The sequence below is a fragment of the Filicampus tigris genome, chromosome 3, assembly GCF_054856515.1.
Source record: "Filicampus tigris isolate MCC_2025a chromosome 3, RoL_Ftig_1.0, whole genome shotgun sequence".
Taxonomy (NCBI): Eukaryota; Metazoa; Chordata; class Actinopteri; order Syngnathiformes; family Syngnathidae; genus Filicampus; species Filicampus tigris.
In genome coordinates, this window is record NC_141219.1 from 10,955,789 (window position 1) to 10,983,209 (window position 27,421).

The 27,421-nt window shown below is 39.7% G+C and overlaps 1 long non-coding RNA gene across 1 annotated transcript in view; it reads left to right on the forward strand.

Annotated features, from left to right (window-relative positions):
• Positions 1-11,836: 11,836 nt before the first annotated feature.
• LOC147149872 (uncharacterized) overlaps positions 11,837-27,421 on the forward strand; it is a 37,914-nt gene continuing 22,329 nt past the window's right edge. The window contains exons 1-2 of the long non-coding RNA XR_015086223.1: positions 11,837-12,063; positions 14,230-14,379. This is a non-coding gene — a long non-coding RNA (uncharacterized LOC147149872). The remainder of the gene's footprint in view (positions 12,064-14,229; positions 14,380-27,421) is intronic.

Below are 27,421 nucleotides of genomic sequence, written 5' to 3' on the forward strand. Positions count from 1 at the left end.
AGGGGGGCCCCACTTATAAGAGGGTGTGTACACCACATTTTCTCAATTGTTTATTTTTACCTTCCCTCCAATGATTTTTCTTGCTCTTATTTGTCACAAAAACTTGGCATATTGACAGGGGTGTGCAGACCTTTGTACTGTACATCTGTCTAATAAGGTCTTTTTTTACACCATGTTTTCATCTGCGGAGGTTGCAAAAAGTAACGAGACTAAGTACAGGTCCATGAAAAGTGTACTTTGGTACTATAACCAAGTATTTTGTACTTTATTACTTAGCGTGACTGCAAGAGTGTTGGTTGTGTGTGTCCGTGCGTGCGTGAGGGCTCGCAGCTCATCAGGGGCGTGAAAAGGTTGCTGGCTGAATGCGAGGCGAGAATCAAAGAGAGATTACACGTCTGGCCATGTATCATGGGCGATATATTGAACGTCGCCTTTTGTGCACTTGTGAGGGCGCCATTGTGCGACGCCTCAAAGAGCGTGCGGGCTCAACTCCATGACTAATCTGTCCCTCCCGCCCGCTTGATTTTATTCAATCTGCCGCACACTTTTTTTTTTTACGCCGTCGACATTTTGTCCGCGAGTTGGTCGCTGAATGGACAATTTGAGGATGTTTAAAAGGCGGCGCTCGCACCAAAGAAGAAGAAGACAAAAAAAAAGAGCGGCGCTTTGTTTCAGCTCATCACCGACGCTCAGAATGTTTCATTCTCATTTTATTCTTTTGCCTTTTTGCCTTGCTAACAGGAAACATTTGATAAGGCCCCGCTGACACACTTTACACATGCTTTACTACACACACACACTTGACTTTGACTCTGTGGAAAGAAGAAAAAAAAATCCACTTGAGTGAGAACAAAAGACGAGTCGACCATCCGAGGAAACTCGGCTCTGGTGGATGTCGTTCCAAAAAGCCTTCCAAGAAGGAAGTGTTGGTGTTGACGCTAAAGCGGAGTTCAGTGAGACCCCATTTATACCCCTCCGACACACTTTTTAAACACACTTAAACTTAGTATAATACACTTTTCGTGAAGTATTCGGCCTAAGACTATCGTATAACATCCCTTTGAAGAAATGGGAAAAAAAAATCCCTTAAGTGTACTTGCTTCAAGCTATTAATTGTTTTTCACTGTCAAGTTTACGACAAAACGGACATGTAAAACAAAAGATAACCCTGGTCAACAGCACATTTTATTCGGACATAGCTTTATGTGGCCCTATATGGGTCAGTTTTTTTTTAGCTTTTTTTATTTTCTGTTTTTAAGTTTGACCTATAAAAGCCTGCGCAATACAGATTTTACCATGTGTTATTATTTATAGCTCAATGAAATAGTGCTTCAGTCCTGGAAAATTTGATGCTACTTTATGTGGCATCTTTGTATTGTATTTTTGTGTTTATATTTATTTGCACATAGAATACAAAACAATATGACGACACAACCAGTAACATTGAAATAAACTGTGCAGGTGGGATCCCGTTTTAGAAAATTTTAGAAAATCGATCTCACCAGATTATACATATTCTTATATGATATATGATGCCTCAGTATACAACCCCCCCAAAAAATTTGAAGAAAATAAAACTTAGTAGAAGCCTTACAAAAAAAAGGCATTGTTTCTCATGCCTACAAATAACTACATGTTTGAGCAGCAAAAATGTATCCGCTTGTGTTAAAGCCTCCGGTGGCTGGATTATATTCCACTTGGTCGTCACAGGGCTTTTTAGCAGCGGAACAATGAGGCGCTCTAAAGACCATGTCTGCAAGTTGGCTGTTTTGTCTTTCACTACGTGACGTGCATGCACTCAAGGCAGACAACGAGGCCCTTTACAGTGGCCACGCCACCATCTGAAGCGAAGATGCATTCTCGGGGTGTAGACATTGCTAGCTAGCTAACTTCAGAATTAAAGAAAGCAGGAGGTTGTTTACGTTCATGTGTCAATAAAAAGTGAGCCGCATTATTACTGTGACGCTTGTGACGTGAGTGCAAGTGTACCTAATCAAGTGTCCTGGGATATGTCTGACAGCTGACACGGACTCTAATTAGAAGCGCCCCGATTGGCCGAGCATACGCGCCATCCATCAGCCGAGCGAGGGAAGATGCACGCGGCCAGATGGCGTCAAGTAGTCAAGTAAAGTAAAGCGTCAAGTAAAAAAAGAATGAAGAATGACGTGAAAAGGAGGCGAGGGGGAAAGGAGAAAGAGGAAGAGGACGACATATTGCTGCGTGTTATCATGAAGGGCACATGGCGGATTAAGGCCGCTGCCGTTTGACGCCATCTTTTGTGCTTTCTGTGCACTTCAAACGGGCTCGACGCCTAGAGTCTAATTAGGCGCCGTAATTGCGGCGCACGAGGTGGCCGTGGTGGTTCCGCTCGCTCGGGCGAGGTGGATAGGTTTGGTTCACCAACGGCTGCTCATCTTCCTCGTCGTCATCTTCATCTTGGCTTTACTTGGCCCTCCTGGTTTGAAAAGGCCATGGCGGATGCCTCATTAGGCCATCAATTGATCACTATCAGTGTGTGCGTGTCTCATGTCCTCTTAATATCCTCATGTCTCCCTGACATGTCCTCCCCATGTCTTCTTATATTGTCCTCCTTTTCATGTTCTCCTCTTGCTTGGCCTCATTCAGTAATTAATGCATAGAAATTAGGGCCTGACTGATTATTCAGTTATTAGCTCTTTTATAATCTGCGAAAAATCTCTTTGGTGTAAAATGACCAAGTTTTGTAAAACAGTCAAATGTTCTGGCTGTAATTCATGTCTTTATTGTTGTAAACATCAAGGAACCAAAGAAAGAAATTATTCACTTTTTTAATTAATCAGCCGATTAACCAGTTATCGGAGTTTTATTCTGCCACATATCAGTATCGGCCTAAAAAATGCCATGTCGGTCGGGCCCTAGTAGAAATGTTCTTACTCACCATTGGAATCATGACAATTTTCTTTGCAACCACCACACCTTTGTTGATGAATCAAAATTTATGGACAGAGAGCTATAATCTGCCTAAACCCCTCCCCTTGATCCCCATAAAAGGGCATCTATATTGACGCATCTCAGCAATTGCATGAAGGTTTAAAGTTGTGGGAGATGATCCCCAAACATTCATAACATTCTTAAACTTTATTCTCTTTTCAAAAGGTTGGTATCTGGTGTAAACGTTGTATTGTACGTTGTAGTTGTAAAAATTGACAACTAATTGCTCATCAAATCAATCAATAACTATTTTGATAGTGGAGTAATCATTCAGTCATTGTTTAATGTAAAATGATCAAAATCCTTCTGTTTCAGATTCTCAAAAGTCAAATAGTCACCGCACAAAACCAAATTGACAACAATAGTCGGTTAATAAATGGTAATCAGAGTAAAAATATTTTTCTATAAACCTTAATGCAAAATACATTTTTATCCAAGTACTCGGTGAAATAATCCATAGTAATTTATCCTAAAAAAGAGAAGTGACAGCCCTACTCACAACTGCTATGTGTGTGTGTTTATCTGTCCATGCGGCTTGCAAAGGAGTAGAAGAAGAGAAGGAGGCTGCGTCTTTATCATCTCACATCGCAAACCTGATAACAGGATCATCCCATTTATGACTGTTGATAAGTGACGGCGTTTGTGTGTTCTTCACGCCAATCAGCATAAAACACACATTTGTCATTTCGTCAGTTCAAAGCACCAAACAAACGTGTAGCTCAAGTCATGTGACACGGATCTTAATCCTCAGGCCCTGTTGGATGTACCCCTTTTCAGCCTGTTTGTGGCCAACAACTTCACAAATGGTGCTAAATTTGCACCTTGAAGGGTTTGATGGCTTGTCACTGGGGCAGTACCTTCAAGAGTGAACCTATTGTACCCCATAAATGGGGCACAAAGTGGTACCCTTACATTTTGTAACATTTGTGTACATATTTGCCTACAACTAACAAACCATGATGTTACTGTTCAGCAACAGGCAACTTAATTTTAACCCGACAGTTGTTTAAGGCACACATTTAACAAAGTAAGGGCAACATAAACACACTTACAAGATAACGAGTAACAACCTTATGACAGAAAAAGTTGAGCATTTCATGCCGTAATACAGCCTCGGAACCAAAAGTAAACAACTGTGTCTTTTTTTTCTTCACGAGAACCGTTGACAGTTCGTTTGAAGTGCTTTAGTTGCCCATCCCTGGTCTACAACACTGGGCTATATTGAAAGGCATTCACATAGGCCCATCACTTGTTTGGACCCTTACATGGAAACGCAAAGGTACAGGCAAATGGTTCCTTTGCCAGTTTGGGCTATTTTTGCTCCTTTTTTTGAACAGAAATGGACCCTGACAGTACCCTTTTTTTCTATAAGGTGAACTGTTGTCCTACTCATTTCATTCTTCATGTCCTCATCCTTTATGTCATCCTCCTCTCGTCTGCCTCGTGTCCTCCTCACATAGTGTATCCTCCCCGTCTTAAAAAACGTGTCCCTTATCCCCTGCAGCCTTCAGTCAGCCTTTTGATTGACATTTGCCGCATGTCTGTGAACAACAAACATGTTCTTTTATTTTTGGCCCGCATGCAAATAAAGCAAAAGCGAGTGTCGACTAGGGAACAGCGGGCGCGATGAAAACATCAAGAAAACCGATGGAGGGGGGGGGTCGGCGTGGAGGCACCGGAGGGGCTGAAGATTGTCTGGGCCGACGCCAGCCAACCGACAAGCAACTTTGTTTGCAGCGCGGAACAAGAGGGAAGGCGAGAAAGGAGGAACGGCGAGGAACATGGAGCCAAGCACGGAAATAGCTTCCTTAACTACTTGATGCCGCTTGGAACGCGGCCGGGCCTCCCCGCAGAGACATGCCCACCACCGCCAAGCAATTTGCCTCCGAGCAGGTGCGCCTTTTAATGCTCCTCATCCTCATCCTCAGGTCGACTGCTTTAGTGTGTCTAATTAAAGTCACAATAAGATGTTAATTAGCCAACAAGGTCACATCCCTCGCGCGGCTGCCACAACAATGGTGGCTTGCTGCTTTCGGCGGCTGGGAATCAAACAAGGAGAGCAACAAGAAGGAGAAGGAGGAGGAGAACAAAAAAGATGATGGGTGAGAAGAATAAGGTGGGGACGGAGGTGGCGGAGCAAGAGTGGATCAGGAGTAGAGGGATGAGGAAGGAGAAGAGGAAGAACGGGGAGTAGCAGGGACAAGTGGAGGAGGGAGGAAGGGGAGAAGAAAGAAGACGCAGGCGATGAGTGAAGAGGAGGAGAAAAAGCAGGAGGAAGAAGGAGGAAGGTGAGATGGAAGAGAAAGATGACCAGGAGGAAGAAGGGGAGGAGGGAGTGGAAGTGAAAGAGCAGCAGTAGGAGGAAGGAGGAAGAAGAAAAAGAAGGAGGGGAGGAGATGTAGAAGCAAGAGGAGGGAAAAAAAGGAGGAGGTGGATGGACGACACGGATGAAGAGGAAGAAGGAAGTAGAGGAAGATGGGGAGGAGTGAGAGGGAGGTGCAGTTGGAGGAAGACGAGGATGACAAGAAGGAGGAGGAAGAAAAGGGAGGAAGATGAGGATGAAAGGGAGGTTGAGGAAGTTAGGGCGGAGGAGAAGGAGCAGCAGGGGGGGTGAATGACGGGGATAAATGAGGAGGAGGTGCGGGGATGGAAGATAGGGAGGAAGGGGAAAATAGGAGGAAGAGGGGGTTTTAGGGGGTGGAGGAGGAAGAGGGAGGAGGCAGAGAAGGAGAAAGGAGGAAAAAGATGATTGAAGATGAGGAGGAGAGGAGAAAGAGGAAGAAGTAGGGGATGGAGAAGGGACGAAGTGAAGGAGGAGAAGGGGTGAGTGATGAGGCAAAAAAGGAAGGTAAAGAGATGAAGAAAGGAGGAGGAGGTGCAGGTCCTACGAAGAGCTGATGTGTAGGTTGAGAGGGAGGAGGAGGTGCGACTTTGTAGTAGGTGTGCAGCTTAATGAAGTGTGTGTATTGGTGTAATGAGGTTATTGAGTGCGGTGACCTCCTGTCAGGAATCGTCTGGCATTACAATTTCTCCTTATTGATCCTCTTTGGACCCTCAGCATCTCCTCACTGCTAAAAAATATCTCCGATCTCCCTCCAACCCTCATGTCCTCCTCAGCACGTCCTCCTTACTTCCCCGTCTAATGTCCTTATGTTCCTGCGACGGCTTTTTTTTTTCTCGGTGGCGTTAAAGAGTTCCGAACCGTCTTGTGTTACGTTAAAGTCGTGTTAGCGGCGGTGTCGCTCGATGTTATCGTCGGAGCCGTCAGCGACTTAGTGAGCGCGGGCGGTTAAAATTTGGAATATCCTGAGCGTGAGTGAAGGCTTCCTCCTCCTCGTCGTCCTCGTCCCCGTGCCGCTTCTTCTCCCGCTCACCTGCCGCATGTCAAACACGCTAGAAATCCGCGCTAATGCCAGTTAGGCGGGAACGCCGATCTCGCCGTTTGGCTTTTAGCTGCGACAACTTTCCTCCCGTCACCCCGAGCCCTCCCGCTTTCCCCACGAGACGGAAAAGTAGCGAGACGTGTTTTGACGTTCTTTTTACATTTTGAGCTCATTAAATCCCGGGATCTGTCGCACTTCTACCTGGATTTCTTTAAACGGGAAGATAAGCCAAATTAATATGAGCAAGTCGCCAGAGAGGCTTTGGAGCGCCGGCTCTTATCCGCCCGCCGCGCTCCATCTCCGTCTGCGTCTCCTCGGGCGCCACTATCGTTGACGTTCCCGATAGCCTTTAGGCCGGCCAGGTGAAGTGTTTTAATTAAAAGCACCACCGAGGAATGAAAGCTTGCAAAAAAACTCTTGGGTATTGTTACAAAAAAAAAAAAGTGATATTAGGCTATTTCTTATAAATGTATTCATAGAGCGCTTAAAAAACACAGCTGACACAGCTGTAAGTAAACAAAATTGAAAATAAGACAATAAACAATGAAGCATAAAATAATGAAAAACAAGAGCAGTCTCATAGTGAAAAAGCCAATGACTAAATATAACTTGTAAGACTATTGTTTAAAATTGCAACAAACAAAAACAAATATTTTAAAAGAAATTAAATCATATTAGAGCATAAAAAAAACAATGTTACAACTGGGAAAAGGTTGTAACTACAAAATAAAAAGTGAAACCTTTTCAATAATATATTTTTTCCAAGTTCATGAAAACAAACTCAACATTAGAAGAAATAAAAAAAAAATGTCTCTAATGTTGTCTTGCTAAACTTCAACTTTTTTACCACAACGTTCCACTTTTGTCCAGTTTTGTTATTTTCGTAAACTTCCATGATTTTTCCAATGCATCCAAAGTTACATCCTGACCTCATTAGCATGTTTTTTTTTCTTGCAATGTTAACATTCTTTCACACCATTAAATTTTATTTTTTCTTGCTTTCTGCGGTTATGTGAAAAGTTTACACAAGGCCATTTCTCATCGTACGACTATTTTTGTAATGTTATTTTTTTTCTTCATAGAATTAAACTCTTTTCATGCTTCAGTGAAAAAATATTTTGGGGTAATTTTACTTATTAAACGACATGCAAGGTTAACATTTTTTCGGAACATTGCGACCTCACTTATCCTGTTGATGTTACAATTTTTTTCTTTTTTCTATAATTTACAACTTTTTTGTCAACATTGTTGCATTGTTTTTTTTTTTAGCACTATGCTATGACTTTTCTTTTTTTTATTGTGTGTGTAAAATAACGATTCAAACTAACCAGTATGATGTGATTTTCATCAATATGGTGGATAGAAAAAATCGACACATCCATGCCCAAATGATACAAAAGACTAAGTGCAAGATAAATCATTTCAAAACTTTTTCCACCATTCATGTGACCTACAGTATTACCTCTCCAACAAAACTGAAACATTTATAAATAAATATTTGAAAATATGAACATGTGGTTGCATAAGTGTGCAAACCATCCTATAAATAAGTGGGGCTGTTGCTGTGTTCAGAATCAAGCATTCACATTCACACATTCAAACTCACATTAAATGGGAGTCAGCACACACTAGCCTTTGATTACACCTGAATAAAGTTAAGAAGTTTGAGTAGTTTTTAAAAAAAAAAAAAAATTACTTTACATATTTTGCTGGAAGTAGGAGCAGCAGTAGTAGTAGACTCAATGACTCATGCTCATGTGCTCATTCCACAAATTTCACAGAAGATGCAAATATGACAGTTAGCTCATTAGCATTAGCATGCTGATATTTCAAGTGCCTCTTATAAACCTCAAACTTAAGATGTTCCAGTAGGCTTTTCAGTCGTGTTAATATAGGTCACATGAAAAATATTTATATTGGTCTTGTTTTTGAACATCACAAAACCTGGCGGTTAAAAAGGTTGTGTACTTTTTATATCCATTCTATATTATAATAAGAATAATACATAATTGTAATAATGGCAAGAGTAGTAGTTGTAAGAGCGCATAGTGAACACTGAATGTCGTAAGTCAATCTTTGTGATATTGCTGTAAACTTTCCGCAATAAATTGCCAGCTTTCATTGCTGCCACATTTACATAATGTCCACGTGCACATACACACTCACGCACCAAACACACACGCACACACACAGAAATATGAAATGTATTTGTGCGTTTTGGCCCAGTCAAAGATAATACAATTCCTCTTTTCTTATTTCTTTACAATACATCTTTTCGCTCGCTCGCCAAATTCATTTTCTAATGGAAATATTTGTTTTGTAAATCAAATATGTATTATGCGCAGAATGCAAAACACAAATTAAATTATGTTAATGAAATGAAAGAGATATGAAATGCATATTTCATGGACACGCCGGCGACGTGAGGATAAAAATCTGCGGGAAAAAGGCTCCCAATCTCATTGGGAGGAAGACATGTTGGCGCGGCAGATAGCGCCTCATTAAAGCGCTCGCTGCTTAGTATACGTACACTTTATATACGCCTGGATGGTAAATAATAAGCGGCGAGGAAGACGAGCAGCCAATAATGAAATAGTGTCTTTAATAGCGCCGCCATTGATGTCAGCACAAAAGGGGAAGATTGCAAACGTGCTGTAAAGCATTGCATATTCAAAAGCTGCTGACTCAGCAGCCCGATCATACAGATATTAGCAATAGGCGCCCCATCGTGCTGACCTCACACAAAAAAAGTGCTTTAAATGTTATATTGCGTACACTTAATGAATAATAGATTGCCTTGTGTTGTCGCCTTGTTCATAAATGGTAAGAATAGCAAACAAATGAATGCCGCTGGCTTGCCGCCATGCAGAAATGATCAACATTGTAATAAGAGAGCAAACGCAAATGCAGTCAAACATCGCGCCATATCGTGGATTTTTAAGCGATGCAAATTTATTTGGTCTGAATTGGGGGTAGTGTAGTACCACCGAATTCCACAACGTGCCTGCTGCAACAGATGCAGTAAGCTCTAAATGTGACGGTATTTTGATGCAACACCCGCACAATTTAAGCACCAAACCAACCAAAACAAAGAGTTGACTCTCTTCTTCCATCTGGAAAAAAACGTTTTATTTGGAGCTTTTTCCGTGCTTTAGTAAGCAGCAGTAGAAAATGGGTAGAAAATGACTTTTTAGGGAACACAATTATGTCTTGGATATCATTGACATTGGTCATATTTATAATTACAGTATTTTTTGTTTTTGTAAACCCTGTAATGAAAAAAATCAACAAAAACACAACTGAGGAAGGGCTTTTGAAAGCAAAATAGTCATGTATTTACACAGGCATCCACATGGACATTTTAAGTGTCCAGGTTGAAAAAAAAAAGCACTCATCGCTATAATTAATCATATAATTATGCCATATGCATTTAACTTGTGTATTTATTTCTGTTTTTTATAACACAACCCATTTAGTCAATAATACAACTTGAAAAGTGAAAAGTCTACAAACCCATCCAACTCGAATTTGTGATATTCCAAAATGGATAAATAATTACAAAACTTTTTTCCACTATTAGTTAACATAAAACTTACGCCTCAAAAGGATTGATTTGAGTTGAATTGCCTTGGCTTTTGGCCAACTGTTCATAGTATATACATATGTCCGACTTCCACCAAGTTAGTATTTCCCTCCCACATCATGGAGGTGACAAGCCGAGATTCACCACCGAATCGTTATCTTCTACTCAAAATCTGTGCTTGTCTCAAATCCAAAGCGATGCAACGCCGGCGTCTACAGGGCTCTGTTTATCATTATTACTTGAAAAAGATGAATTTCACAGACAAGCTGGGCAACAGCCTCTTCCACGCCTACCCAATGCAAACCGCACTTGACGATGGCAAGAAATGGTTGGATTCCAGTTGATGAATATAAACGCCCATGGCAGTCAATGAGTAAGTGCAAGAATAAGAGGCAGGGAAGTTCCCCAACTAATTTGCAGTCACTGTCGTTCTTACGGAACAGAGGAATACATGCCTGTCTGTATTGAGCAGTTATTTGATGGTTTAGAATTACTGTAGCATCAATGCCAATTTCGGTTAGCCCGTCTATAGCATTTTGTGTTTTATGTTAGCTTTAAGCTAGTGGACTCTTCTAAGATGGTTTGGTTTGACATTTGATTGCTTGAGTATCCAGTGTTTCATTGTTTGTGTTAGGTTTCTAGTAAACTTCAAATGGGAGTGACAAACAAACTTGGATTTTATGGCGACTTTAAATGTGACCTTACTTCCTGCGTCGACCAATTTTGATTCTGAGTTAAGCACGTGCACACTCTGAGACACACACGTGCACACATGCAAAGAAGGTAGCGTGTGATGTCAATGTGACTCCTGCGCTTTATCTCATTAACAATAATCAGATGAAGAACAATTTAATTGTGTTTTAGATAATTGTCATTCTACGCCTTTCCTGACGCAGCAAAGCATCATGGGACTGACAACCTGGTAGTGGAAGGCATCGTCATACACACCAGTAAGAGTTTTCATCCAGAATATGTAATCATAATCTCTTCTAATCAAATGTACAGCAATTTACAAATGTGTTCATGTATTAACTGATAGGAAAGACAGCATCTCACATCATGAAAGCGTGCTACTTATTTATACAATTACTGTACTTTGTCACGTATGAGAAAAAAAATGTAATAATTCAAAATCAAACATTTAATTTTACTATTAAAACTCAGAACATTTTTTCTGTAATTCTCTCACATTCTGACTTTTTAAAAATTGTATAATTGGTTCCTTTCCCTGTAATATTTCAAATTTAATCTTTTATGCTTGAATTATTTTTTCTTGTCATAATCTGGCACTTGGCTTTTTTTCTTTACATTTTACTTTTTTTTTCTCATTATATATATTTTTTCTGCATTAAAATTACAATTTATTTTACATCCGAATACGACACATTTCTCTCGATCATTTTTTTCTTAGCAATACCATTTCTCTCAAAAAATGTTTTTATCATAAAATTGTTATTATTATTAAAAATGACACAAATGACACCTGAAAGACTCAAACAAATGTGTAATGTTACTAGAATAAAAAAAGGAAAATATAAAAACAGAAAAAATAAGTTCTGATGTTGTCAGAAAAATATTTAATTTCACAAGTGTAAAGTCGTAAATATCCTCTCAATTTAGGTGACAAACAGTCATATTATAAGAAAAACAAAAGTTTTTTTGTAATGCAATGCTTGTGTTGGAGCCACTTTCTGTGACAGCAGTTGTATTTTTGTGTAAATCACTTATTTTTGTCTGGGGAATAAAAGTAAATCGTGATAGATAAATGTAGAAGTTGTACCTTTGTTGTAGTTAAGTTCTGTTGTTGAAGTCTTGACCATATATGGTCATTTTTGTTTAGTATGCCACTCAAAGGCCAGATATGGCTACTGCATCTAGAGGTGTGCTCTACTTGGTGAGGTTAAGGGTTAAAATCAAGATGGCCGCCTTTGCGTGTGGACAATGGGCTAGGCATGCACGCAGGCCTCGGTTAGATAAGGTTTTTCAAGTTCAGCATTATCTGAAAGCATCATTTGGACATTTGGAAGCATTATTTGGACATTTGGAAGCATTATTTGGACATTTGGAAGCATCATATGGAAGCAACCACAACTTGACTCCCGACCTCCTCGCCTGAGCAAACAAATGGTGAGTCATGAGTGAATCATGCCCTGCTGAGACCTGTACATGCCCTTTGACATATGAACATTGACATTTATTGAAAATGGCTCAAACAGTTTGGAACTGTAATTCTATATAATACAATACAACTTTATGTTTAAAGCACATTTCACAACAGCTACAGCTGCAACAAAGCACTTTACATACAACAACAAAATAGCAATAATATATCAAGTGAAAGCAATAAATTAACACAAAATACTATATACAATAGACACCAGAAGAATGTAACTCTGTGAGAATAACAATTGCAATATCAGGAGAAAAACTATTTTCGCAGAAACAAGTCGGTATATTATGATATGATATATATGATAATATAAAAATGTTAAATTAACCATAAATATTCTGAATTTTACTCCAAAAATAAAAAAGTTGGAATTTTTCAACTAAAAATGTTGTATTTTCTCCTCAAAGTAGTGCAATTTAGTGTATAAAAAAACTGTAGTTATGCAGAAAAAAGTCATAATTGATTAAATAAGTTATATTACTATGGGAAAAAAGTGCAATGTTAGAAGACAAATGTTATCGGAATTGGCCCCCCAAATTTTTATTTTTTTGAGAGTCAAATCTGAAAAGTCATTAAGTGACATTACTTTTCTCCCTTAATGTAACACTAAAAACCGTTAAAAAACATATTTAAAACTAGAAACAGTTGAAACTAAAAACTCTTGCTAAAAAAACAAAAAGATAATAATATTAATGGACATTGCTAAATTATGATAACATACTGTAGGTGGAATAATATGAAATCAAAATATAAATTAACCAGAAAAAAGGGCATACATTTTACAAGAAAAAAGCAGTATTTTCACAGGAGAGAAGTCGTAACATTCAGGGAATATGTGCAATTTAGTTTAAATGAAGTTTAAACTTTAGAACAAAATGTAATGTGACCACAAAAACAATGTGTTTCATGAAAGTCATAATGTTACGAAAATCAATTATTAATTCATCATAAAAAGTCAGACTTTTACTATTAATTGAAAAGCAAAAAGTCAGAATTTTCCAATAAAAAGTGTGAATAATGGAAAAAAGTGTAACGTTGTGAGAAAAAGTAATGAGGAAAAAGTTATGTTTATAAGAAAAAACAAATTATGAACATTTGTAAAATCAAAACTTACTCTCAATTAATCATATATAGTTGCAGTTTCACTCCCGCAAAGTTGTAATATTCCAAAAAGTGAACATTTATGAGTAGAAAATTTTAATATCATGAGAAAAAAATTGTGGTGTTACAAGACAGCCAAGAAAACAATTTTGGAGCTGGGCGTAAAGTCATAAGTCGTAAATCCCCTTAATTTTCTTGTAACATGATTTGTTATCCCTTTAAACTTACATGTTTTTTTTCCGTAATATTCCGATATTTTTTGGTAATACTACAATCGTCTTCGCCTAAATTGAAAGGATTTATTTTTTCCTGAATATTATGCATTTTTTGGGGTGGTTCAAACTGACTGGAAAGACACCCGGCAAAGATAAAAAGGTGAAGCGTCCATATTGTGTTTGCGCTTGTTTGTTAACGGCGGGCCACAGAGAGGAAAAAAAAAAAAAAATCAATCTATGGCAGCGGCTGATATGAAAAGATGGCTTCTTGGCGGGAGCGTTCAGCTCTCGTGTGCCGAGTGTGCAAATCAATTCAAACGCACACAAAGAGCAAACACCACAAACGCCACAATAGGAAATTGAAGCCCCCCCCCCCCCCACCGCTATTTAAAATATGCCACGACATATTTGTTTTGTGGATTAGCAATGTGAAATGAAATCTCAACAGTTACTTAAAATAATATGCAAAAGATATTTCATCTTTTTTATATGAATCCTCGGATCCATTGCTAAACCCACCCCCCTCCACACATAACCCTTTTCCCTATTTGACAGCAATGAAGAAAATAATAAGTGTCCTCCTTTCACACAAACATGTAATGACTGTTGCGTTTCAGATTTGACACATTTGGTCTCTTTCTTTGCTTAGTTGCGAGGCAAATTTCAAGTTACGAATGAGCTTTAGATACACCAAGCGAGAATTTTATACTATGAGCGTAAATTTGTAATCAGAGAAAAAAACAGTTACCAATAAAAAAAGTTTGCAAATGAGAAAGTGTCATCTTCCAAACCGCTTATCCTGTACAGGGTCGCGGGGAACTGCTGGAGCCTATCCCATTTGATTATGGGTAAAAGGCGGACTACACCCTGAACTGGTCATCAGCCAGTCGCCGGGTATACAACACAGACACAGCCACTGAGTGGAAACCGATCCCACGCTGCCCGCACACAACTCAGGTGAGTGTACCTCTATACCATCAGTGACCCCAAATGAGAAATTTCCAAGTTGAAATTGTTAACATTGGCAAAAAAAAAAAAAGGGGTTACATTACCAGTCAAAATAATCATCAAATAAGAAACTCGGAGAATGGAGAAAAAGTTGTAAGTTAGAATGTGTTTTTCATCAGTGTGAATTTGTAACACGTAACAGGATTGTTTTTGAGGAAAGTAATGTTACCAGGGGAAAAATGTTGTCAACGAGAAACCCATGTTTTGTAAAATTACGAAAATTGTGCTTCGCTTTAAGAGTGTAACTATGTACCATGACGAGAAAAAAAACGTAAAATTCTACGAGAAAAGTTGGAATGTTACATGGGGGGGAAAAAAAGAATGTCAGGCGAGAACGTCATTCTTAAAAGAGGCATTTGGTGACCTTTTTTAGCGTCTGTCAATGAGTGCCTCCCATCATAGCGGCTGGCACATGACGGCGGCAGCGGCGGTCGCCATCTGGCCCAGCGTTACGCTCGACACGTCTGCCTGACGAGTCCTGACAACAAGTCCCCGCGCGCAAACGTTTTTAGCGGCTCACCTGCAACTCTGAGCTTCAAATGGTTTTGAAATTATTGGTCACGTTTTTCATCTTGAAGACACTGCACAAACAAATGATGTTGTCATTCAGCCAACGTGGTGCAACCAATCACAAGCCAGAAGAAAGTCATTCATGAAAAAGACAAGTTGAAGTCTTCAAACAATCAAAGTTAATATACAAAGGAAACAATTTTGTAGGAAATCGATACAAAGATTTAGAAAATATGAATCTGAAACAATAAAAAATTAATAGAATTGATGAATCAAACATTTTACATACAAATATAAAATGTAATGTAAGCCTGAAAGTATACACACATTACAAAATAATTAAACATTATAAACATTATATTTCAATAATAAAAAACAATAATGGAAATTAAAAATGACATGAATGACATATAAAAATACACATAAAAAAATAAAATTGGAAAATCAAAATACTGATAGCTGGAGCCCATAATATTCAAACAGACAACCAAACTAAATCTCAAAAATACTAAAGCTAAAATGTTAAAAGAAAACATGAAAACAATAAATACATTTAAAAACTGTAAAATAATGTAAGATAGTGTGTGTGTGTATATATGTATATGTATATATGTATATATATATATGTATGTATGTATATATGTATGTATGTATATATGTATATATATATATGTATGTATGTATATATGTATATATATATATATATATATATATATATATATATATATATATATATATATATATATATATAATGCCAAAATTGTAAACAAAATACAAAAAAATAGAAACATAAAATGAAAAAAAGTAGTAATTTAACCTTACACCGAAATACATGTTTTATAATACGACGCAAATATTTACAACATGAAACTGTAGCCAAAATGTGTGTAACACAAAATATTTACTACATAATTATTTTCCGTTTTTCAACGTTGTCTTGTATGTTCGCATGTTTATTGTGTTCTCTCTGAACAAAATGCTTTGAACGTCTTTATGCAAACACAGTTTGTATGTTTGTATGTAAATCCCATTTAAAAGTATCCAAACATGTATTTATGTGTTTGATGCCTGCGGGAATCCTACGGGAATAAAACGTCGCCAGCTGTCCATTTTCACCCCGACTGCCCCTGGAGGATTTTAAGGAAGTGGCGTCGAAACGCAGTGCCGTCGTGCTTTCGATTTTTGTTTGGATCAAGTCGCATCCCAACGATTATATAGAAGCACTGATTAGCGCTTAATTCACTTTGTGCCTAATCTCATTTGCATAATGGCTTTTATTTATTTGGAGCCTGCATTTTATTGTTTTGCCACCATTTAGCGCTTTAAATCCGTTTGGAATATGCACATGCGTGCACACACACGCACGCAGATATCCAGTATACTGTGTAGTGGCGGGCTTGTGGTAATGGGTGCGTGGGCCCAGCTGGTGGTTGTGTTCGTGTTGTGTGCAAATGTGACATTAATCAATACATGCATATATACATACACATTTATATATATTCAAATGATATATACATAAAATGAAATATACTGCAAGATACAAACAATACAGCTAAAATATAATGAACAAGGAGCTATAAATATTCCCCAAAAATAAATGTACAAATGATGTAAATTATAAAAATATCAAAAATGTATTCAATTTTCCTTTTTTTTAAACTACAGAAATTATTGGGATATTAACAAAAAATACTATATGATTAGATTTAAATGTATTGCACATTGTATCAAAATCATTGTTTAAAAACAAACAATCCTTAAAGATTACATGCAAGCATATTGAACTTAAAATGTAACTCATATTTATTTATTGAGACCTTAAAAACAGCAGCAGCTGGAACAAAGTGTACATTTGCAGCATAATCAGAAAAAAACATGTAATTTTTCGAGAAAGATTTTGTTACCAATGAAAAAATTCACCAAATGACAAATGTGTGTATTAATGTGAGTACATTTAACAGAATTTTTTTTTAACATCACCAGAATTTTTATTTTATGAGTGTAAATTTGTAACTGTTACCAAAAAAAACTATTAAATTTTATGGGGAAAGTTAATACTCTTACCGGGGGACGTGGAACTCGCATTTTAATGAAAAAAAAAGCTGAAACATTCAGAGAATTTTCATTTTATGAATGTAAATTTGTAAGGAATAAAAACCCAGAACTTTAAGAGAACCAAGAAAACTAAGATTAAATACTGGCAAACTGAACTGTACGTGTGCAGCGATTCTTTGGCGTACCAGTAGACTGCAGGGCTATTCACTAAAGTATTCAGGGGGCCACATTACCAAAAACCCAAGAGGCCGGGGGCCGGACCGCCACGGTAGCGATAGCGACATGTTTCCACACCGAGCGTCCTTCTTTGGGGAGAAACATCCGGCGTGAAAACGCTCGGCCTCTCCCGCTCTGCTATCCCCTCCATTTCACGTGCGGGAAGAAGAGCTCTGAGGCCGCGTCCTCATTCTTTTTCTACTGTCGGTCGAGAGGCATAGCACTGCACAACGCCTCCTAACTTCCCAGGCGGTGTGTAACATAAGGATGTGTACATGTGGTGAACGTGTGTGTTTTTTCTTTTTAGCAGTCTTCCGCGGGCCGGTCCAACATGCTTGGCGGGCCTGATCTGGCCCCCGGGCGGCCAGTTGAATAGCAATGCGGTAGAGGGAGCCCACATCCCACTTGTGGTCTTGATAGCACACTGAGAATCATCGGACTGGTGTGTCCAAGTGGTAGTACGTCATCTTATGTGCTGGTCTTATGCTAATAACTGCGAGGGCCCAGCTGGTAGTTGTGTTGTTATGTTGTGCAAATATCAACACATGAATGATTCTGGCCTGGCCACTCTGGACACGCGCGAGTCCTTGTGTGTGTGGTCAAGTGCTATGGGGCCGGGGGAAATCCTCCTCCTCCTCTTCTTCCTCCCTTCTTGGAGGCGGCTAAGATGGCTATCACAATGCGCCAGCCGCGCTGAGCTCCTCGGATTCGTGTCCCCTCCCCGGCAAACAGCCTCCTTGCGGCCAAGATGCTCGGCTCACCATAAGCCCGCCGCCTGTCGTTCCCCCTGCGTATGCCAGGCTTTGCTTCAAGTAAGCCCCGGGTCGCCCGGACGGGATTCCCGGGATCAAAACCACGTCTTGGTGGTTCTTATGCCTCTGAGCACAAAGGCGTGACTTCCCGGTGCGGAACGCTCGGGGACCAACAACACGGATAGCATTGCCATTCGCTGACTGTTCGATAATTGATTGAAAGTGAACGCGCATATATCACAGCCATCCCCTGCCAATAATAATATATATAATATATATATAATTTAGACATAAAAAGGTTTTCCACCTCCAACATGCTTTTACATGTTCAAATTTTTGAAAGGGAAGTCAACCCAAACCTACTTTTTTCCAGACTATGTTCTATGCAGCCCCACTAGTTGAAAGACGGCATATAATATAATATTGCCTTTGTGGAATATAAGTTAAGCAGCAAAATGCACCCACTTTTAAGATATCTCAGAGGGTGGCCATTTTGTCACTTCTGTCGACTGAAGATGACATCAAAGTTGCTCAGGGCTCAGGTAACGACCAATCGGGCTCACCTGTTTTCTGAAGCTGAGCCATGATTTGTCGTTGTGCATTTGTCACTCTCTGTTGAAGTTGACTAAAGCTGGCACATAAAACTCAAAATTAAACTTTGTATATTTACACCATCCAAACAAGTGTAAATGTTGTTAAATCCAGGTTAGATATTATGCTAATCTCGTCCCTAGTAACCTAGTAAGAAAGACAAAAACACCCAAATAAAAAAAAAAACACACCAAAACTCATACATATGACCTCCTGATAAAATGATTGGTAATAAAAGTAAAGATGTAAAAGCATGAAAAAAAAGACTAATACAGTGAGAAAAATGCATGAAAAAAATATGAATTTGTCGCCCATAATTGATGAAGAGACACTGACAACCAAACATCCTGGCGCGCGCTTACACATACACATACACATACACACACTTGTAAAGGATGGAAGGACAGCGCCTCGCGATTGGCCAGCCGAGCGGCTGTCAGATAGCCAAGCTCTAATGGAAAGGCGACAATGGCGCCAAAGTTAGCGCGATAAAGTTATATGTTCAGCCGTGTTTGCCCTTATTAGCATGCTGCTCGTGTTGAAACAGGCGGCGGCCGCGCAAGGCAAACAAAAGCAGAGCAAATGTGAAAAGTATGATTATCAATATTGCAGATAGTGAAGGGACCACCACCACGATGATGATGATGATGATGCCCTTTTTTCCTGTGCCGCCAGACCGCCTATCGCTGCCCGACAAACACTCTCTGTGCTCCTCCTCATCCTTATCCAACGTACACACACACAACCATATAAAGTATATAATTTGTATGTACTGTACTTAAACTACATGTATCATATGTGACATTGTATGTATACAGTGACCCCTCACTATGTTGCAGTTCGTAGGTTTTGATGCATTCACTTTTTACCGTATTTCGTGGAAAATGATGATTGGAGGTTTTCCGTCATTTTATATTTTGGGTTTTTAAATGTGTATTTTTTTTTCCCACCACCATTGCATTTACATTTGGCTGTCAATTATTTTCGCTATTTGCTGGCCAGCCCGGTCCCTATCCTTTTCAAATAACTGGATTACAACGTACCACACAGCACTGACGTGTGTTCCCGCCCAGGTGTTAACGTACATTCCTAATTGGGGCATATATGCTCCGCTACCCAAAAAAAAAATATAATAATATGTCTGTGCTGCCGGTACCAAATGATAATGGACTGGTACCGGGCCGCATACTATTGGTTGAGGACCTACGTTGTAGATGGCTTTCAGTCACCTTATCAATTATCACTCAATGCTGTTGTATTGTGACTTTCTCATTAGTGTGTTAAAAATTGATGGTGTTTTTAAGATGACATTTAAGCTTTATAAAGGCCTTTGTTGAAGCACATATACACACACACGCACACCAGCCCCCCCCCCCCCCCCCCCCCCACACACACACACACTGCCAGTGAAATGTACACGTGTGTGTGTGTGTGTGTGTGTTTGTGTGTGTCTTAATAGCGGGCTGCTGGAGCACAATAATTGTCATTTTCCAGCCAGTGGCTGTAAAGTCATACAACATAATGAAATGTATAAAAAAGGGAGCGAGCGGCATGCTAAATCAAATGAATAATTGAAGGCAGGAAGGCGAGAGGAAGAGGAGGAGGAGGAGGACGAAGAAGAGGTGCAAATGGAGGCGCGGTGAAGAGTATCATTTAGCTTGATGCCGTTAGGTGCTAATGTGGTGGCGGTGGCAATAGGAAAAAAAAAAGAACTTTCTTCTCATCGTCTCTCATCGATTGGTTCTCCATGTGCGGCTAGCCAAAGTCCTAGCATGTTAGCGTGGAACTGACACGTTAACTGGCCGGACGCACTGACAGGCTTAAATTTTGGCATAGAAAAATATAGAATAGGTGGGACTGAAGGGAGCAAAACATTCACAGCTGGTTAAGATGAGGAAACAAAAGAACAATGTAACCACTTTTTAAGCTTGAATAATGGTTGGAATGTTAAAAAAACTGCTAACTAGTAACACTGGCTAATTAGCATTTGTGGTCAGTGTTAGCATAGCACAAAGAGGTGAGGTTCATGAGCAATTAGCAGAGTTAGCGTAATCATCATGTCAGAGCAGCTCATGAGCATTTTGAAGTTAGCATTTTTTTTATCAATTTGTTATTTTGTTTTGTGTGTTTATTGTGATTAACTTATTTTCACAGTTAAATGCCTTTAAAGTGGAAATCAACCCAAACATATATTTTTCAAGAATATGTTGCCAGCAGGCCCACTAGTTGAAACGGCATTGTGATTAATATTGCGTTTTTGAAATATGCAGCAAAATCCACCCCTTTTTAGCCATCGCTGGAGGCCATTTTGTCACTGTTTTCTGAAGCTGAATACAAACGGGTGGATTAACTCTTTTCCACAAATGCAATATTTATCAGAATGCCTTGTTTCAACTAGTAGGTTTGCATAGAACATATTCTTGAAAAAAATATGTTTGGGTTGACTTCTTCTTTAAGGAATTTTAAAAGGCTACTAATTAGTAACCTCGGTTACTTAGCATTTAGTGTTGGCTTAACACTTAGCGATCATGTGTGCAGCATCCAGGCAGTTCAGGAACAATAAGAACAATTAGCAGAGTTAACATCATTTTCATCTCAAGGTTGTTCATGATCAATTTCGAGAATTAGAATTTTTTTGGGGGACAAAAAGTAATTCTTTATTAGGTTTATAATATTCTGTGTGTGTTACAGTTCTTATGTTTTGATATTGTGTTTGTCAATGTTACCGTTCAGATTTCGGTAAAGTATGTTAGAAAAGTACTACCAAAGGTTGTTAGCTACTTAGCATTTAGTGTTAGCTTGGCACTTAGTGGTGCTGTGTGCAGCATCCATTTAGTTTTGGATCAGTTAGCACAATTAGCAGCCTTTGCATCATTTTCACAGTCATTTTATAATTCTGTTACACAGCTATAATGTTATTATTAACAGTGGTTGTGACAGTTAATGATAAAATCCTACCACTTGATAATTAGGATATGTATCATTCATTGTTACTTAGTACAACATGCAGCAGTGCTGTGTGTAGTGTCGAGACAGTCCACGATCACTTAGCACAATTAGCATAGTTAGCAACTTTAACAGTCTTATTATAGTTAGCATGATTAGGTATGTGAGCATGTCGTCCCATGTTCAAATTAATACCCAAGAGTGTGTAGATGTTACACATACACACACACACACACACACACGCACAGGTGGATCTAGAAGATACATATAAAGAATATTGGTTTCTTCATCTTAGCTGTTTTTGCTCTAATTTCTCCCCTCCCTACAAACACTTGTGCGCATGCACATGCACACACACACACACACACACACACACAGAGTGTTTAAATCCATGATTAGCTTGTGGTACACCTGTCCAACATCATGATGCTATCTGGCACACACACACACACACACCCACACGCACACCCACCTGTGCGTGTGTGCGTGTGTAAGGGAGACAGTTTTATTGTCGAGCGAGCAGGCAGCTGCTGATGATGAAGAGGAGCCAGCGAGCAGTCACTCAAGGCCGATACACACGCACACACTCTCACACGTGCACTGAAACGCACACACCCAGCCCGACATGCTCAGACAGCTCGTATTCATCGACACCTCACATGACATCGCTTCACTGTTGTCGACAAAACACCTGCCGCCCGCCACCACCAACTCTCACCGGATGTCATTCAACATCAATAGTGTTCTTGTATGGAATCCGATTTGTGCCAAAAAAACGAATCGAGAAACACTTTTTGTAGCGCAAACAAAAGCTAAAAGAACCAAGAAAAACTTTTTGAAGTGCAAACAAAAATTAAAACCTGGAGAGAACTTTTTACAACATCAACAGTGTTCTTGCTCTCTTCGTCTTGGAACATCAGAAAGAGTTGATGTGGAAAATGATCTCAGCTGCCATTTTAGGTCAGATTCCATTCAAAATCATGGAATTTTGATTTTTTTTATTTCCCCTTCTTTAAACTGCGTGTTTATGAAACCTCAAAACCAGTAGGACTCTTTCAAAATGTTATCATTAATGGAGTGTAGACGAAGCAATCTGATTTCTTTAGAAATCCAATAGATTTTGTGCTCTGATGTGAAATGACCATCCCTTCATAGACAAAGGTGGACTCAAAGCTGAATCATGAGAGTCAAAGGAGTATTCAAAGTCAATTAAAGGAACACCATGAGAGTCAACTATCAGAATTGACCACAACAACACGTTGCAAGTCAACCATGAAAGTTAACAAAATAACATTACACAAGTCAAACGGGAGTGTCAACTAAGGGAGCACCATGGGAATCTAGCAGGAGAGCAATGAGTGTCAACCAAAACAACACCATGTGAGTCAACCATGCGAGTCAGCTAAAGGAACATCATGAGAGATGTGTGATTCTACTAAGAAGCCACCAATAAATGAGAGTCAACCGAAGGAACACCTTTTTCAGATTCTCATTTTTTGCTTCAGAACCTTCCTTTCATTTTATATCTGAGCGAGATTACCTGAAAGTGCTTGGAGGGTAGGTCATTGGAATTCTAAAGATTCTTAGGAAAGGTGCCCCGAGGCAACCTTTAAGCCACCTTTTGCAAAATTTCTCCTGACCAACATTTACGAAAGGAAAGGAGATATAAAAGTGCAAGTTAAATTGATTTCAAGCAGTGTTTTTCTTTCCCTATAATTGAAAGGAAGCACCTTTTCATCTTTCCTTGACCTGATGACATTTTGCAACAAGTTCAAGAGAGGTGGCATTAAGTTAAAGATTTGACCTAACTGAACATCAGAGGTGGGCATTTTACTAAATTTTGCTGGTCCGTCATTCGGCATTCGTCAACTGAGTGGGTACCTGTCCCTCATTCGTCAGTCTGTCATTTTTCAAGCCGAACCCAATTGTAATTGCCATTTGGTCAGTCCATCAGCACTGACGGACGCAGTTAGTGACGATTACTCTGACGGACAAAAATCCACTTGCATTAGTGCTTCGTCCGTCATTTTTAAAAAGTGTCCCATCATTCATCAGTGACAGACTGAGGGACCGGTCTGTCAGTTTGACGGAATGCCCACCTCTGCCGAACACCTTCAGTCAATTAAAAAAGTATTGCAAGTCAACTAAAGGAGCGTAATGAGAGGCAGACTGTTGACAGGACCTGACTTCCATGACCATTTTTTTAGTCTGACTTCCTTCAAAATCAATAGGACCTTGTGATCTTTTTCTTCCTTTCACTGTTCGTATGTGTATGAAAGCTCAAAACTGATAGAATTGTTTTAGAAACTGCTCGTGTTCGCGTGTAGACAAGTGGGGCCTTGGTGACGTTTTAATCTTGGTGCGATTGCAGAGTTGATAGCGAGCATCTGTCGTCTGCTCAAAAGAGAAGAGCGAGGAGGAAGAGGAGGAGCAGGAGAAGGGGGGTGAGCGAGGAAAGCAAAGTGGTGTCCAAGAAGAAGAAGAAGTATGATTGTCCAAGAAGTATTAGTTCTCTTTTTAATTTTAGCACGGCGGCGGCGAGGCATAGAAATGAATGAACGCTTTCCATCCAGCTAATAGTAATCCATAATCCCGAGCACGCGCGTGCCAAACACAATGTGCTCGACCAGATTAACGTTAATGCCTCCCCTGCTCAATTTATTGAAATGTTGGAAGGAATACTTTTTTGCTTTGGAAGCGGGGGGGAAAAAAGAATGGGGAAAAAGGGGGTGTTGAGATTGGAAGTTGGACGAGAACACGACCAAATAAGGGCAAACGGCTCCATTCTTTCTGGTGTCATTTTCAGTATGATACGTGGTCCATCTATTGTGATATAGATTGAGCAGTACTTTATATAGTGAAAGAAAAAAAAAATACAATACATCACAATATCTATTTGGAGTGAGAATGGATTCATTCTTGATACAATATAATCACAATACTTAATTTAAGAGTATCATGATACGGTCATTGTGCAATGTATAGTGGAGGGAAATTGCATATGATACATCAGGATGGACCCTTGTGAGGATAAGCGGTATAGATAATGGATGGATGGACATCAGGATGGCGATAGTACTAATAATTGTAGGATAATCAATATATTGAAATAAAATATAACTCACACTAGGACAATGTGATATCTTATTTCATTGTCACAATATGATTTTAATAGATAAAAAAATGTTACTCAACACCGCAATATTTTTTTGAAGACAGTTTTCTTTATTCATTTTCGTAGGTAACAAGTTTGTCTCATTAGTGCTTTTACAATTGTGATTTTTTTTAAATGACATTTAAGATTTGAAAAATTTTTGCTTTAAAAAAGTGTAGAGGAAAAAACATTGTGAAAGTGCGGGCGGGCGCTTGAGACAGGATGTTGGACGAGGACATAACTAAATAAGGGCAAATGGCTCCATCTCGCTTGGTGTCATTTTCAAAGATGGTTTTAATTCACACACACACACACACACACGCACACACCCACACACACACACACACGCACAGAGTGGCAGGAAGCGCAAGACGGAAAAGTGGAATAATTAAAGTCGCCGTTTCATTTGCGGCAACACTTCAAATGAATTCCCGTAATGATCCCGAAACCTTGAAAAGGAAAAATCCAATCAAACAATATCGGCTGGGCCTCATTTTCCTCCAACCCCCATCTTCACGTGCATAACCCCCCTCCCCCAAGCCTCAATGTGGGGCACCGTGCACGTGCTCATGAAGGGCACACGCACACACACGATGTGGTGATGATGCAAATGATGCTGAGGAAGGTCAATTGTCACACAAAATGCCTGCTGAGGGGGTGACAAAAGGAGGGTGAGGTGGTGCCTTTTCCTCATCGCTGCACTTTTTTTGATTCAAAAGAATACATGTAGCGCCAAGACACGCAACTAAAGGACCACTGTGAGAGTCAACCACAAGTGTATTTAGAGGCAACTAAAAGAACACTATGAGAGTCATAACAGCCTACCGAAATAACTATAAGAGTATTGCTAGTCAACTTACGGAGTAACATGAGTCAACTGTGAGAGCCATGAGAGTTAACTAAAGTTCCCCCATGAGAATCTCAATCCGCCATGGCAGCAATGAGTGTGAACCAAAACAACACCATGACAGTCAACTAAAGGAACAGCATTTGAGTTATAAGAGTCAAGTACCACCATGAGATCAGCGAGAGTCAACAAGGAGAGTCAACTTCAAGAATATTGTCATTCAACTTAAGGAACAACATGAGTCACTCTTGAAAGTCAACTGAATGAGAGTCAAATACCAGCATATGAGAGTCAGTTAAAAGACAATCATGAGAATCTCTCATGACAGCCAACTGAAACAACACCATGAGAGTCAACGAAATAAACATCATGACATTGAAGCACAAAGACTACTGAGAAAGGACTAACTACGAGAGCCATGACAGACAACTAATGAAACACTTTGAGATCCATGTAAGTCAATTAAGGGACAACCATCAGAGTCAATTACCAAAGCCGTGAGAGTCATCCAAAAGACCATCATGAAAATCAACCCGAAGCGCTGCATGTTTCAGCCAAAACAACACCGCGAGAGTGTGAAGAGTTAACTAAAGGAACACCAATTTACCATGAGAACCATGAGAGTTGAGGATGAATGAGAGTCCTGAGACATAAAGGACCGATATGAGAATTAACCATGAGCGCTATGAAACAACACAATGATAGTTTTCCATCACAGTATACTAAAGGAACACCATAAAATCCAAGAGAGTTACCCATGAGAACCGTAGGACTTGAACACAAATGAAAACCAAGAGAGTCATCGGCGAGAACCAACCGAGTCGTCTCATGGATCACCATGAAAGCCAATCATTATAAGTGTCAGCTAAAGGCCATGGGAGGTAACCATAAGTGTCAACTAAAGGCCACCACTGGAAATGCGTCTGATTAACACCACATAAAGTTCAGATGTTCTAGTAGGCTTCTCCTGACATTTTTCTAGACCCATTTTACAGCACAGGCCATGGTCCGCAGAGAGCTTCCTCAACATCACTGGGATACTGTGTCACTGCTCAAAGGTTTCAGTCAAGGGAAGGGCATGAATGAATGAAGCAACCCCCCCCCCCCCAGTCCCCATTAGGACACACACTTGATGTGATGCTGATGTTGTAAATAATACCGAAGGTCAATTGTCACTAAACGTGAGCTGAAGGGGGGGCACAAGGAGGGCTATTTTACCCGGTCGCTGCTTTTTTTGATTCACATGAATAAACGAATCCGCTCCACGTTATTTCTCTCTCTCTCTCTCCCCGAAATAACACCCCAGGCCCATTTTTCTTGGAGGAGGCTATTGTTTGGAGTTCCCTCCCATACCTTTGACCGCTGGTGGGGGTAATCAAGCGCAAATGTGTGTGTTTGTGTGTATTAGCGCACGAGTGGATGAGCAGCCGCAATGCTCAACTGACCTCTGGCTGCTGCCGCTCTTGTTGTGGAGTCTGCGGGGAGCTCAGTGACCGTGATGCCTTCAAGTGTGATGCCTTCAGGAGCACATGTTAAATGGACTGATTGACACAACGCCCCTAATCTGCTCGGCGGGATGCTGCAAACGAGGAGAAAGAAGAGGGAGAGGGGAAAATCAAAGCTCAACGAGGTGATTTTTATTATGACGTTGATGGAAAATTCCAGTGAATTACACGGACAGTTGCATTGCAAATTGTGCGACATTTGTGGTGTTACGATTCAGGGGGCAACTACGGAAGATGACGTCACTGAACCAAAGACGTGTCAGTTTTCCCTTCTACGTCATATTCTTAGACTATGCTGGTTGATGATGTGTTAGCCACACTGACGTTCAAAGTTTTAAAGTCCCATAACATGGGGAAAACATTTAAAAAGATGATGGGGAAAATCCACCTCAGGGGGCTGCCATTTTGTCCTGTA